This window comes from Equus quagga, chromosome 1, assembly GCF_021613505.1.
Source record: "Equus quagga isolate Etosha38 chromosome 1, UCLA_HA_Equagga_1.0, whole genome shotgun sequence".
NCBI classification, from domain to species: Eukaryota; Metazoa; Chordata; class Mammalia; order Perissodactyla; family Equidae; genus Equus; species Equus quagga.
In genome coordinates, this window is record NC_060267.1 from 181169958 (window position 1) to 181182374 (window position 12417).

Here is a 12417-nt window from a genome sequence, read left to right on the forward strand (position 1 = left end):
GTTACAGCATGTGTCATATTTCCTTCCTTTTTAAGGCTGAATAATACTCCATTGTATGAATATACCACACTTTGTTCATTCATTCATCTGTTGATGGACACTTAAGTTGCTTCCACCTTTTGGCGATTGTGAATAATACTGCTAGGAACATGGGTGTATGAGCATCCTTTTGAGACCCTGCTTTCAATTCTTGTGGATATATCTCCAGAAGTGGAGTTGCTGGATTGTATGGTAAATCTATTTTTAGTAAATTTTAACCTAGGATAGGTTACTTAACATCTGTGCTTTGGTTTCCTCATCTGTAAAATGGTTTAATTATAGTACCTATTTCATAGGGTTGTTGTGAAGATTACATGCATTAACCCCTGCAAAACACACTGCAAAACATTATCCCCTTTAACAAAGTAAGAAATTGAGGCATAAAGAAGTCAAGTAACTTGCCAAAGTTCACACACCTAGTCAAGAGCAGAACCAGGATGTAAACCCGGGTTCACAAAGTCTGTTCTCTCAACCACTGAGCCAAAGAGGCTTCACTCCCCAGTTCCAGGAGACTTTCATTGATTAACTCCACCCCAGTTGATTATGTATTGATTCAATTATACAGGCACAGTTTGGGAGGAAGATGGGGGAGGAGAAAAAGGAGGGGATTACATACCTGAAAAAAAAAGAACAATCAGAATCTTGATATAACAGTCAAAAGTATACGAAATCAGCAGGAAAACCTTAACGAATAATTCTACTATTTTCATTAGCACGACTTGTCAGAAGTGACACAAACCCTGCTTTATTTTTGAGTGGCCGAGGTCAGCACCTTCTTCTTGATTGTGTGTCTGAGTGAGAGTGTGGGTGTGAGAGTGTGTGTGTGTGCCAGGAGGTGGGGGCGTGCTTTCACGTGCCCTCACTCCACTCACCTCATCAGCCACCTGCCATTCATTCTGAAGTTGTTTCTCTCCCCTTCTCTTCTTAAGGGTTTAGATGAAGACCATTTTTATAAGAAATAAATGCCTAAAATGGAGAAGGATGTATATCAACAATCAATAATATTTTACATGTAAATCACACCTTTCAGCTCAGTACCTACATTTCTTTATGGCAGTGCTTCCAAAAACAACAGAAATAGCTAACAAGTTTTCCGGCCCCGCAGCTCACCGCACGGAGAAATTACACAAGATGACCGAGCAGCTGACTTGTTCACAGACGTAGTGTTCCAGCCAGATGAGCGTGTGGACAAACTGGGTGGTGGGGCATTCTGAATGGCTTAGCCCAGCCAGATGTCTCACTGAGGGCCACAAGAGGCTGTGCAGTTACACCCACGAGAGCAACAAGATGCACTTGTTTTGTGAGAGGGGCACTGGAACTTGCTGTTTTACTTTACAGGGAAAAACCTACCTCAGTTTCTGGACATACACAGCCTGACCACCGTTGTGTTCTTTGCAGACTTCTCCCCTCAACCTTTACCAGCTGGGCTTCCATCCAGATCACTCTGCTGACCCTGCTTTTGCTCATGTCACCATAGGCCAACTCTAATAGTCACTTCTGGTTTCCCTCTCTCCTACCCTCTCAGCAGCCAGCCCTGGTGGTCCAGGGGTTAAGATCCGGTGCTCTCACCACCTTGGCCTAGGTTCATGTCCTGGTCAGGGGACCACACCACCTGTCTGTCAGTGGTCATGCTGTGGTGGCTGTGATGCTAGAAGCTGTGCCACTGATATTTCAGAAACTAGCAGGGTCACCCATGGTGGATTAATTTCAGCAGAGCTTCCAGAGTAAGACAGGCTTGGAAGAAGGACCTGATCACCCACTTCTGAAAAAATTGGCCATGAAAACTCAAGGAATAGCAGTGGAGTGTTGGCCTATACAGGGCCAGAAGCTTAGAGCTGGAAGGGGAGAGGATGGTGTACAAAAACCAGGCAGGGCTCAGCTCTGCTGTCCACAGAGTCACCAGGCATTGGAATCGACTCCAAGGCACTAACAATGGACCCTCTCATCAGCTGACCAGTCCCTCTTTCTTTATTCTTTTTTTTGCTGAGGAAGATTAATCCTGAGCTAACATCTGTTGCCAATCTTCCTTGTTTTTAGCTTGAGGAAGATTAGCTCTGAGCACACACCTGTGCCAGTCTTCCTCTACTTTATATGTGAGTTGCTGCCACAGTGTGGCTGACAAGTGGTGTAGATCTGCGCCCGGGGTCCGAACCTGTGAACCCGGGGCCGCCGTGGAAGCAGAATGTGCCAAACTTAACCACTACGCCTGGGGGTCAGTCCGTCAGTCCCTCTTTCTTGAAACATTTTCTTCTGTTGGCTTCTGCAGCCCCACATTTTCTAGCTACTTCTCATCTTCTTTGACAGCCTCCCTTCCCAGTCGTCGGCCCTCTTAAAGATGGTGGGCCCACGGGGATTTCATCCAGTACCTAGCTCACAGCTCTCACGGACCTCTCGCTGTTCACGTGCCAGGGATGTTCTCATCTGAGGGAGTCTGCACTGGCTCTGCCGGGAACACTGTTCTCCGAGGATGCACAGCGCTAAGCCCCTTACTTCTTTGAAATCTGAAAGTTCACCTTCTCAATGAGGTTGTCCTGACCTCTCTATTTAAAGTCATAAACTGGCCCCACCCCTCACAATGCTAATCCTCCTTCTCCTTTTTTATAACACAGGTCACCTTCTAAGATAACTTATCATTCACTGCTCTAGCATCAGTATATAATACATCCACTAATAAATAATAGGCACTCCAATAGATATTTTTTGAATAAATGATTCAATCTCCATGCCGACAACAGTCATATTATAGGTCCAGCTCTACTCTCTCTCTTGAGCTTCAGAACTGACTACTTGACGTCTGTGTTTGGGTATTTGAAAGGAATCTCAAAATTAGCATGGCCAAAAATGTACTTTTGGTGTACACCCTTAACCCAAACTCAGTCTTCAGCATTTCAGTAATGGTACCGCCATGCTCCACGTGGCTCAGGCCAAAAGCCTGGGAGTCACTGTTGATTCCTCCCTTTTCCTGATGCTCTGTATCTAACCCATCAGCAAGTCACATTCGTTCTTCTCCCAAATGTCTACTGCTCACCTTCTCAACTGCTACTAAATGCTCCAGCCACTAGCATCTCCCGCTCGGAGTAGTGACATGAGTCCTTAACTAGTGTCCCTGCTCCGAGTCGTTCCCACTGCAGTCCAGAGCAATTCTTTAAAGCACTGAGCAGATCATTTAAGAAGATCTCTTGTTTAAAAAGCTCCGGTATGAAATCCAAAGCCTAACCACCCCCATCTAGAAGGTCTTGTACATTTTTAGATTTTTAATTTATTTTTTATTTTTTCCTTCTCCCCAAAGCCCCCCAGTACATAGTTGTCTATTTTAGTTGTGGGTCCTTCTAGTTGTGGCATGTGGGACGCCACCTCAGCATGGCCTGATGAGCGGTACCATGTCCGCGTCCAGGATCCGAACTGGCGAAACTCTGGGCCGATGAAGCAGAGCGTGCGAACCCAACCACTCGGCCACGGGGCCGGCCCCTGGAAGGTCTTCTACAAAACGCCTCTCTGCCAAGCCCTCCTCTCATACCACCCTCCCCCTCCGCCCATTCCAGTTCCATGCCTTTCAATAGACTAAATTCCTTCCTACCATGAAGCCCGGACATATGCTGTGCTGCACACCCGGGAAGCTCTTCTCTCAGAGCTTCAGACGGCTCAGCCCTCGGCAGCCAGGTCTCAGCTCCAGGCCACTCCTCGAGAGGCCCTCGGACCACCCAGTCTAAAGAGGATCCCCAGCTATGCTCTGTTATATTCCTTCGCTTTATTTTCCTCTTAACGAGTAGCACTCTCTGAAATCATATTATTTATGTTCATTTTTAATTTATTGTTGCTCCTTTGTCATCTGCTTTCCTAACCAATATGAGCTGCCTGCGACGATCAGAGATTACAGCTGTTTTGCTCATCATGTGTGCTCAGTGCTTAGCACAGTGCCTGACACATAATAGGTGCTGTTTATATTTCTTGATTGAATAAATGCTGAATGAAGTTGAAGTAAGGGAAAGAAAGAAAAGGGAAGGGAAGGCAGAATTTTATTTTATAATTTTTAATTTTTAATTATTGGGAACTTTGGGAAAAGAAGAGAAAGGGTGAGTGAAAACACAAAAAATTATCATTTCCCCAAATCTGATTTTTTCTAGACATGGCTCTCTTCATGTTCAGTCCTTGATTTGCCATTTTCCCAACCTTCCCTTGTTCCTGAATTCACAACAATTCCTGTATTGGGATAAGACATGACCCCACTTCTTGACCATGCTGGGTGGTTTTCTTGCTGACAAAAACTTATATCAAGAGGAAAAGCAAACGTGGCCTGCACACCCCCCTTCAAATACTTAAACCTCACGAACGAGAAATTCTCAAGAAACAGACGTTAGTGACTCTGAGGCCTTTGCCAAAACTAACTCCTATGACCCAGTAAGAGTACATTGTCCTGATTGAACTCACAACTCGAAACCACAGCCGAAATGGCAAATAATGCACTGATAGCCGTTGTCCACTTTACTACCAGAGAGGGTGGGAGGCGGTTTGAAACTGATTACGCTCCAGGACAACACAAATGATACCTTATTTAATCCTCCAAATAACTCTAAGAGGTCTCTATTACGTTATTTGCTGAGGTGGAAACTGAGGCTCAGTCAAGTCACAACATTTGCTCAAGGTCATGCTGTAAGTAAGCAGAGCAGGGAGGTGTCTGATGCCCAGGGCCACATGCTCCCCTCCACCCACACTGCCTCCCACACCAACAGTCACACTGGACCGACCCTGGACATGAGAGGGACTGCCTGGCGAGCAGCGTATGCAGGAGGAGAGGAAAGGAAGGCCTGGGAGGGAGGAGGGGTCTGAAACTTATGACTTGGGGTTGGGCTGGAGCTATGGGAATTGAAGTTCAGAAAACTCAGTATTAATTTAAAAATAGATTTCACGTTCAAATATTTGATGTTAAAAAACCTTTGCATACATAAACCACTAGAAATTTAGGATTATCCATGCTAACTTTAAAAAATAAACAAAAAACAAATTCTCTCCTGTAATGACGTGGATCTTTAATTTTTAAATCTATCCGTTTATTTAACTTCTCTGAGGCAGCCGTCCGTCCTATAAAATGGCGATAATGGCGCCTCACAGATGCCTCGCGTGGGAGGTGGAAGGCAGATGGTAAGTGCAGCTTGGTACCTGTGAATCAAGGGCTCTGCAAATGCTAATTTCCTCTTACACTAATCACAAAAACAGTTAAAATGACAATAACACCGAGTGGGAGGGGTCCCCTGTCTCACTGGATAAAATGTTCCTCTTGTTTTAGTTGGTGTGGAAGTCATGGAGCCTCAACAACATTGATCACATTGTCCTCCTAGGAATATTGGTCCCAAATTTGCCTACCAAGAAAACGCTGACCAAACTTCCAGCATGAAATCTGGTTATCCAGTGGGGGCTGTTTGTGCGGAATTCAGAACTTGTTCTGATGCTCTCAAGGCTGATCCCTTCAGCTGGACCTAATTGCAGTTTTCAAAGGCACAGAAAGACAGATGAAAACAATCCTAAGAAATCTGAAAACTACTCTAAATATTTTGTGATTAGGGATGGCCCAAAGGAAAATAAAAATATTCTTATTTGACATCAGGGAAAGAAAGTTTTCTACATATTTGTCCTTCTACACTTCCTCTTCAAACTCTTTACTCATTGATGGCTGAGACCTGGTTTCCCACAGAAAACAAACAGAAAAGTCACATATTTTTAAAAAATTTAATTTCTAGATTGCTTAATATCCATAATATTCTACAAGTGTACAGATGGCTACTGGGTGGTTCTGAATATGCAGTTTAGGATAAGCCCACAAGAGTTACCAGGTTTAGAAAATGAAGATTTTCCATAAAGGAAGCTCAATCGAGAAATCATAAGAAAAAACAAAACTATGAGAACTAGATTCGCAAGGACTAAAAATTAACTTTACTCTTTTAAAAACTGAGTCCCTAGCAATCATTGTTGACCACTTAATGATTACTTATTAGGCAAATGGCCTTGTCGGTTAACATGTCTCCTGGAGGGAACTCTACAGTTGCTGTTCCACATGCTTCCTTCCCCTTTGAAGCAGTTTCTCTTCTATTATCTCATTTAACCAGCTTTGAAGCCTGGAGCAATGAATAGAATTTCACATTGCCTTTAACCTAAAAACAATTAAAAGTTAACAAGAACAAAAAAGCTTAAGAACTTACTGTTTACTAAGACTATTTACAAGGGCAATTCTTTTGATGGCACAGATTGAAAAGGGTGACAGCCGCCTGAGTAATCATTGCTTTCTGTCTCTAGTGGGTGTGTTGAACCGCCAGGAAAAGACGGTAATTATCAGGAAGAGCAAAGCCGAACTGTTGCTCCTTTAAGCTTCTTCAAGGTGCTGGAGCAAATCAGAGCAGAAAACTCTGCTGCAGAGAGGAAAGGGATTTGTGTCCCCGGTAAAGTGAGACTTATGATGTCTGCCCTCTGGTGGCCAAAAGGTGAAGGACAAGGGTCTCAATTCCAAAGTAACCAATTTGTAAATGTGAAACATGATGAATGACTTTAACTCCCTGATCAGGTGTGAGCAGGGGGTAGTGAAGGAGAATATTCTCGTTCTGAGGTAAAGACATAAAAATTCATACATTTGGAAGGTCTCACTTAAGTGGAGTCTTAGAAAAAGACTACTAACTCTTGAGTATTTATTTTCTAATTATTTATGTTTCTCTCCAAGATTTTATATCACTGTTAATAAAACAAACAACATTATTATTCTCATTTTGGAAAGAAGAGAAATTATCAGAACATCAAGCCTGCATTTATACTGAAAAATAAGTGAACAACAGAGGGAGTTACACCAAATTCCACCCCTGAAATGCCTACTCAGAACTGGACCATCAACCCAAGTACATCATGAAATTGCTTGCTCTTTTACCTTCACGCACCTGTACTGATACCGCTAAGTTACCAGACCCCAGAGATCTTTTTTTTTTAAAAGTCTACGCGACTATCAGAAATTAAAGGCCTTGGGGCCAGGCCCAGGGCCGAGTGGTTAAGTTTGCGTACTCCGCTTCTGCGGCCCAGGGTTTGCTGGTTCAGATCCTGGGTGTGGACCTACACACCACTCATCAAGCCATGCTGTGGCAGCATCCCACATAGAAGAACTAGAAGGACCTACAACTAAAATATACAACTATGTACTGGGGCTTTGGGGAGAGGAAAATAAAAAGGAGGAAGATTGGCAACAAGTGTTAGCTCAGGGCCAATCTTCCTCACTGAAAAGCATTAAAAAAAAAAAGAAATTAAAGGCCTTCCATAGTAAGCTCACACCTTTTGTTTTTTTGCATAATCACATCAGACTTGGAATTTAAAATCTGAAAGAAGTGAAGTTGTTCTCTCAGGGATTCAGATGGTGGGAAGTGGGAGACCATTACTAACCTCTCCCTCAGCCACAGGGAGCCACGGGCCACTCACTCTGCTCTTACAACAAGCCCAGTGGCTCTCAAAGACTTTTTCTCAGGGTCTTCTTGCTATCTCAGCTGGAGCCCTTTATTTTTAAACGTTTTCCAATTTTTTTTTTTTTTGAGGAAGATTAGCCCTGAGCTAACATCTGCTGCCAATCCTCCTCTTTTTGCTGAGGAAGACTGGCCCTGAGCTAACATCCGTGCCCATCTTCCTCTACTTTATATGTGGGATGCCTACCACAGCATGGCTTGCCAAGCAGTGCCATGTCCGCGCCCGGGATCCGAACTGGCGAACCCTGGGCCACCAAAGTGGAATGTGCGCACTTAACCACTGTGCCACCGGGCGGCCCCTCCAATTTTTTTTCTTGTGGTAAAATAAACATAAAATTTTATCTTAATCTTTTTTCTTTTTTTAATGATTTTTTTTTTTTAATTTTTCCTTTTTTCTCCCCAAGCCCCCGGTACATAGTTGTGTACCTTCAGTTGTGGGTCCCTCCAGCTATGGCATGTGGGATGCCACTCCAGCATGGCCTGATGAGCCATGGCATGTCTGCGCCCAGGATCCGAACCAGCAAAACCCCGGGCCGCTGAAGCGTGAACCCAACCACTTGGCCATGGGGTTGGCCCCTCTTTTCTTTTTTTTTGAGGAAGATTAGCCCTGAGCTAACATCTGCCACCAATCCTCCTATTTGCGGAGCAAGATTGGCCTGAGCTAACATCCGTGCCCATCTTCCTCTGCTTTATATGTGGGATGCCTGCCACAGCATGGCTTGACAAGCAGTGCCATGCCCGCACCCAGGATCCTAACCAGCCAACCCCAGGATGCCAAAACTGAATGTATGAACTTAACTGCTGTGCCACTGGGCTGGCCCCTTAATCATTTTTAAGTGTGCAGTTTCAGTGACATTAATTACATTCACATTGCTGTGCAACCATCACCATCACCCATCTCCCAAACTCTTTTCACGTTGCAAAACCTAAATTCTATACCCATCAAACAGTAACTCCCACTCCTCCTTCCCCCCATTCCCTGGCAACGACCCTTCCACTCTCTCTGTCTCTATTATCTTTCTATTCTCTATTTAGTTTATTTCTGCTCTAATCTTTATTATTTCCTTCCTTCTGCTAGCTTGTGTTTAATTTGTTTTTCTTTTTCTAGTTCCTTAAGTTGTGAAGTTAGGTTGTTGATTTGAGATATTTCTTTTTTTAGGGGGCGGGAGAGGGAGAGATTCGCCCTGAGCTAACATCTGTGCCCATCTTCCTCTGCTTTTCTGTGGGATGCAGCATGGCCGAGTGGAGTAGGTCCACACCTGGGATCCAAACCCGTGATCCCCAGGCTGCCGAACTGGAAAGCACAGAACTTTAACCACTTGGCCACAGGGCCGGTCCGCTTTTGTTTTTAATGTAAGTATTTATAGCTATAAATTTCCCCCTTAGCACTGATTTCACTGTATCCCATAAGTTTTGGTATGTTGTGTTTTTGTTTTCATTCACCTCTGAGTATTTTCTAATTTCTTCTTTGACCCGTTGATTGTTTAAGAGTGTGTTTCCAAAACGTGTATTTCCAAAATTTCCAAAATTTGTGAATTTTCTGAATTCTTAGAGAGTTTTGGCCATTATATTTCTTCACACATTCTCTCTTCTCCTCCTGGGACTTCCCCATGCATATGTTGGTCATCAATGGTGTCCCACAGCTGCTGTAGGCTCTGTCTACGTTTCTTCTTTTTTCTTTCTGTTCTTCAGACACTATAACTTCCATTGTCTTATCTTCAGGTTCACTGATTCTTTCTTCTGTCTGCTCAGATCTTCCTTTGACTCCTTCTAGTAAATGTTTCATTTCAGTTATTGTACTTTTCAGCTTTCTTTCTACAGAATTTCTTTTTTGTGCCTTTTGAGGTTTTCTATCTCTTTATTCATATTTGCATGTTGTTCATACATCATTTTCTTGACTTTCTCCATCTTCCTTCAGTCTCTGAGCATCTTTAAGACAGTTGTTTGAAAGTCTTCATCTCTTGGATCCACCATCAGGTCCTTTCGTGGGACAGTTTCTGCTGGGCTATGTTTTTCCTTTGGGCCATACTTTCCTGTTTCTTTGTAGCTTTGTGATTCTTTGTTGAAAACTGACATTTGATTCTAGCAATGTGGTAAATGAAAATCAGATTCTCCACCTTCCCCAAGGTTTGCTGCTTTTTGTTCTTGTTTTTTATTCTAGGCTGTCTCTGTGCCCAGGGACAGCCTGACATGTGAACTTCAGGTCTTCTAGGGTCTTTCCTGAGTCTGTGCCTTCCCCTGGGCATGTGGAGAGGCCTTTTAATTTCCGCTTATATGTAGCTGCTTTTGAAAGTCCTAGTCTTCAACATCTGGCTCCCAAAAGGGGGAAAGAGAAAAACTGAAGGGTAGGGGGAAGGTGCCGGCCCTTTGAATTCCCTGGGAGGCACTTCAACCAGAGGGGCAGGGGCTTGCAACAGTGGGGGAGGCCCAGCAACAATGGCTGCCACCTTTTTGTGTGCGCATCTGTGGTCAGAAGCAGCAGTCCGAGTACAGATGCCTGAAACTGGACCACAGGGTTCTTTATGCCCAGTCTAGCTCCCACAAAGTGTGTGGAGGCAGCCCCAGGATGGTGCATGGCTGCCTGCCACGTGGCTGAGGGGTGGAAGATGGGTAGCTGCTGCTGTTTTGAACTGACCAAAATTAACCACAATTTACCATCCATCCCTTCCCCTGGAGTCTGCAAGCCTTCAAGAGACTTGAGAGTTTTAATAATTACCTCAGACAGATTCTGCCAGTGTAACTGTCTCAATGAGCAGACAGATTTCTGGTGCTTCCTACTCTGCCTCTTCCCAGAACCCTCCCTGGGGCCCTTTATTTTCAAAAATATTGTGAAAAATTTCAAACCTAATCAAAAGCGAAGAGAATGGTGTAATGAATCCTTAAGTACTGTCATGTGGTTTCAACAACGACCAACGAGCTGCTCCCTCATCTTGAATTTCCACCTGTGGTTTCTCGTCCACCTCTTCCCTGCCTTTCCTCCCATGGCAGGCTTCCAACTTGAGGTGTAAACTTAAACCATGTGAGTCCCTGCCTTCTGCTCCAGCTCCTAGAACCAATGGGGTCCCTCCACATACCTGACTAAATCAACAAGCCCCCCTTTTCTATCTTCCTAATTTGAATAATTTTTATACTCTCTGCTCCTACCCCCCGACTCCTTTAAAAAAGAAAAAGGAAAAGGAAAGCACCAGTTAATCCTTCCCAATGGTTTGAAAATCTGATGAAAGCCACTCTCCATCACTCCAGAAAAAAAGGCACACACACAGCTTTATATGCCATCTCAGGAGGTTCATGGGCACCCTGAAGCTCTCCAAAGATCCCACGTTAGGAACCCCAGTTTTAGTTTACTCTAAAAGGTAGCTCCCCCTCCCTAGGCCTCACCTGCCCTCTTGCCACAGTTCTCTTTCACAGATACATGAACGTAAGGCTGGGAGAGCATCCAGTCCTACCCCCTTTTTTTTTTCCAAAGATTTTATCTTTCCTTTTTCTTCCCAAAGCCCCCCGGTACACAGTTGTGCACTTCCAGCTGTGGGTCCCTCCAGCCGTGGCATGCAAGATGCCTCCCCAGCATGGCCCGACAAGCGGTGCCACGTCCGCACCCAGGAGTCGAACTGGCGAAACCCCGGGCCGCCGGAGCAGAGTGCGCGAACCCAACCACTCCACCACAGGGCCGGCCCCATTTCCACCCCCTTTTAATTGTGCTATTGAGGCAACTAGACACAAAGAACTAATGTGCTGGCCCCAAATCCTGAAGAGTGAGCAAGAGAACTAGATGCTTCAGCAACATTTTTCACTCTAACCTCACGCTACCTGTTTGAACATTTTCCTGCCCTTTTGAAGTGGATTAATGCGAACGCCAAAATAGTTCTAAAACCCTCTCTAAAACTACCTTCTTCAGTACACCCTATTCTCTCTCCTCCCTTCTCTTTGTTCACCCAGCATTGGATTTTCACGAAATGCAAGGAGAAAAAATACTAATAGACTCAGAAATCAGATTGGAATTAATTGAAAAATTAATTCAAAATAACTTTTTTTAAAGCATATTTTAAAATTTTATTTATTTATTTTTGAGTACGACTAGCCCTGAGCTAACATCTGCTTCCAATCCTCTTTTTGCTGAGGAAGACTGGCCCTGAGCTCACATCCGTGCCCCTCTTCCTCTACTTTATATGTGGGACGCCTCCCACAGCATGGCTTGCCAAGCGGCGCCATGTCCGCACCCAGGATCCGAACCCGTGAACCCCGGGCTGCTGAAGCGGAACATGAGCACTTACCCACTGCACCACCTGGCCGACCCTTCAAAATAACTTTTTTACCAAGCTTATTTTAACTACAAAGGTGTCCATACTTCTCTGTTGGGGTTCAGTTTGTTTGGCTCTGTTACTTGCTCATTCCGGGGGAATCTCTGGGAGAGACCCGTCAGCTAACTCCCACTCACACTGTGTAGAAGGTTGGGTTGAGTCCTTGGCGGTTTCCCTGCAGCGGTCTCCCCAGTTCTTCTTCTAAGGCTGGACCTCAACTGTGGCCGCACATCAGACTCGCCCGTAGAGTTCTTAAAATTAAGAAGAGGGGGGAGTCAGATGAGCACACTCCAGGTGCACTGCCCTCGGGTTCAGACTCCTGGATGCGCAGCCAGGGATGGGAACCCTGCTCTGAAGCTGGGTGCAAGGAATTCACGTTATCACTAGAGGTGAATGCTGGGAGAACACTGAAGTTGTTCCACAGCTTGTAGTTCAATAGTAGAGAGAGAGATTTTGTCTTGTTGAAAAAAAAAAGCAGGAAAATTTACAAGGGACTTGGCAAATGTAAGCCATCCGGGAGGAATATTTAAAATATGCTACTTTTCTCCACTATTTAATTCCTAATGTAGCATAAACTTCTTGGCTCAGCTGGG